Below are 3,381 nucleotides of genomic sequence, written 5' to 3' on the forward strand. Positions count from 1 at the left end.
AAGCACCGGGGTCTTTTCCAATGAGTAGGCTCTTGGCATCAGGTGGCCAAAGTATTGGAGCTTCTGCTTCAGCATCCATCCTTACAATGAATATTCAGGGTTGATTTTCTTTAGGATTGACTGGTTTGATCTCCTTGCTTTCCAAGGGGCTCTCAAGATTCCTCTCCAGTACTACAGTTCAAAAGCATCAATTCTTTGGCGCTCAGCCTTCTTTATGGTCTAGCTCTCACATCTGTACAGGACTACTGGAAAAACCATAGCTTTGCCTATACAGTCAAGTGTAACTTGGCATAATTTTTAAGGGCTCAGAGCTTAGGTTGCTCCATGGACTTGTATGACCTTGGACAACCCTGACTCTCTCGGAACCTCAATCCCTAAATCTTTAACAGCTCTCGATGGGAACAATTCTGCCCCAGGGGTGTTTGATAATGCCTGGAGACACTCCTGTCACAAGTCAGGAGTGGGGAGGTGCTTCTGGCATCTAGTGGGCTGAGGTCAGAGATGCTGCTAACCATTCTGCAACGCACAGGACAGGTCCCCACAAGGAACTGCTGCTGCTGCTGCTGCTGCTGCTGCTAAGTCGCTTCAGTCGTGTCCGACTCTGTGTGACCCCATAGATGGCAGCCCCCCAGGCTCTCCTGTCCCTGGGATTCTCAAGGCAAGAACACTGAAGTGGGTTGCCATTTCCTTCTCCAATGCATTAAAGTGAAAAGTGAAAGTAAAGTTGCTCACTCATGTCCAACCAGTCTCCTCCATCCATGGGATTTTCGAGGCAAGAGTCCTGGAGTGGGTTGCCATTTCCTTCTCCCCACAAGGAACTATCCATCCCTAAATATCAATTGATGTCAACTGATATCAAATATCAATATCATCCCTAAATTCAGTGAGAAACTCTGCCCTGTAAGAAGAGGATAATAACCCATCTCATGGGATGGTGGTAGGGGTTAGATTCAATCACGCGACGTGCAAGATTGTGCACTGCAAATTTAGAGTAGCCTGGTAGCTAGATGATCATAATTTACAGGGGACCAGGAGCCAACTGCCAGTTTCAGTTGGCCAGAATTTGTATCATTGTGGGGTTTTGTTGGATTTTGTTATCATTCCTATCTTAAGGATGCAAAACCCCATTTCCCTTGGGAATCATCTCCTCCTGGGTGTCTCTTCATTCTTCATTTCCAGCTTGTGCCTTCTCATCTGAGAAAAGTGGATTTCAAAACCATCATATGATGGTTGTTGGATCTGCTTGTTAACCAAGAGTTACTAGGTTAAAAATGAGGACCAGAGGTTACTTTCAGGAGAAAAGCCACAAGTATCGGTGCATGAACTTTATGCTGTCTGTTTCGTGTTCAGAGGTCTTTTTTTTTTTTTTTTTGGCTTATTTCCTGATTCACAGATGAGGCTGCCTGATATGGAGTCTGAAGAGCATAAGTGTTATCATCACTTGAATAAATTCTGTCTGCTTTGGAATGTACAGTACGGTATGATTTGTGTGTGTGTGTGTGTGTGTGTGTGTGTGTGTGTGTGCCTGGAAATGACTTCCTTAGATTAGACTTAGAAGAATTATTTTGACAAACATATCTTAGGTGCCCTCGCTGTGCCAGGCAGTGAGTACAGGGAGCCAGCCAGCTGGGATCCAGAGCTAAGTATACACCTCAGCCTGGTAAAGTGTTACCCAGCTGTTCATTCATTCACTCATTCATCAAGAAATATTTAATAAGCACCCATGTGTGCCAAGCGTGACTCTAGGAATTTACTCACATTAAATCCCTTTATCTTTAAAATTACTATGCAGGGTAGGTCTAATAATCCCCACTTGACAGATGAAAAAACTGAGAGTCGGAACGGTGAAGTCACCTGTGCAGGATCACACCTCCAGGAAGGGGTGGAGCGGGGCTTGAGCTCTCAACCCCTCCCCCACCCTTCCCCCATCCTGGGTTCTGACTCCCCCCGACCCGGGAAAGCTTTGCGTAACTGCTCTCTAAGAACCTTGAACGGGGAGCGCGCTTGGCTTTGCCTGGCTCTGGGAGCCGGGGGACGTGAAACGGGTATTACCTTAAGCTCTTTACAAACTTAGATGGTTCCACCCTTGAGAGATACCTAAGCACCAGCCTCCCATGACAAGCGGGGGGTGGCGGGGAAAGTCAGTAGTTCTGGGGCCCTGGTGACGCTGGCTAAGTGCCAACTCTTTTCAGTCCCAGAGTAAGGCCGGGCTGAGCGCTAGCAAACAGAAGAGCGGGTGAGGGGTCAGCCATCAATCAGGAAGGGCGGGAGGTTTGCCTCTGGGGAAACGCCTGCGTTCTTGCCTTGTTTAGTGGACTTTGCGCCCCAGAATCTCCTCTGCCCCTATGAGCTGAGTAAACTGCTAGGCAAGCTATGTAACTTTTCTGTTCCTCACTTTCCATTTTTATAAGGAAATACAGATTCAAAAAAACACAGAAAACAAAATACAGATGGTAAGCCCTACCCTATGAGGGTTAAACGAAATCATGTGTTAGCTGTATTCAACATGAATTGGCCAGACATATGAAAAGTGAATCACAGGTGATAACCCCTCTTACTCCCCTCTGTACCCGTGGCAGACATCACTAATAGATCACAGGCCCCTTGCAGCATCTTAGTTCCCTGACCAGGGATTGAACCCAGGGCCCCGGCAGTGAAAGCGCCGAGTCCTAACCACTGGACCACCAGGAAATTCCCCAAAGTTAGAGATTTTAAACAAGCATTTTATGACGTCTCATGATTTTGTGGGTTAGGAATTCAGGCAGGGGTCGGTGGAGCAATACTTTGGCTCCACATGGCGTTACTGAGGTTGCTTGATGCAGCTGGCAGCTGGGCTCATCTGCAGGGCCCTCAGTATTACCCACATTCCTGGCGACTTGATGGACACTGGCTGGGCCCAGGTGGGTTGCTCTCCCTTTCCATGCAGTCTTGGGACCTCTGTGTGGGACTTCACCACCCAGGGTAGTAAGGCCTGTCAATGGCACAGCTCAAAATTCCACCTGACAGCAAGTAGAAGCTGCAGTCTCTCAAGGCCTGAGCCAGGGCCTAGAAGGGCACCACTTCTGCTGAGTTCTGTTGGTCAAAGCAGTCACAGGCCCATCTAGATTCAAGAGAAGGGGACCTGGACCCCACCTCTCCATGGGAGGAAAGTCAAAGAATTTGCAGCCATCTTTAATCTGCTACGGCAGGGGAGATGAAGTTTGTCTACCAAGCTCCAGAAATGATCAGCAAATCACAGAGCCCTTCTTACTCCTCCCTAAGTACTCACTGTCCCCATCTGTATTTATTGTGCCAAGCTTACGGGGGATACAGAAATAAGCCTGTCCAGATCCCTGCCCTCCAGTTCACAGTACATCTGGAGAAATGGGCCGTTTTCCATAA

At 48.0% G+C, this 3,381-nt stretch overlaps 1 non-coding gene across 1 annotated transcript; it reads right to left on the reverse strand.

Annotated features, from left to right (window-relative positions):
- Nucleotides 1–2,618: 2,618 nt before the first annotated feature.
- TRNAE-UUC (transfer RNA glutamic acid (anticodon UUC)) lies at nt 2,619–2,691 on the reverse strand. The gene has a single exon. It is a non-coding gene; the product is annotated as a tRNA-Glu (tRNA).
- Nucleotides 2,692–3,381: the final 690 nt, after the last annotated feature.

Source organism: Ovis canadensis, chromosome 2, assembly GCF_042477335.2.
Source record: "Ovis canadensis isolate MfBH-ARS-UI-01 breed Bighorn chromosome 2, ARS-UI_OviCan_v2, whole genome shotgun sequence".
Lineage (NCBI taxonomy): Eukaryota > Metazoa > Chordata > Mammalia > Artiodactyla > Bovidae > Ovis > Ovis canadensis.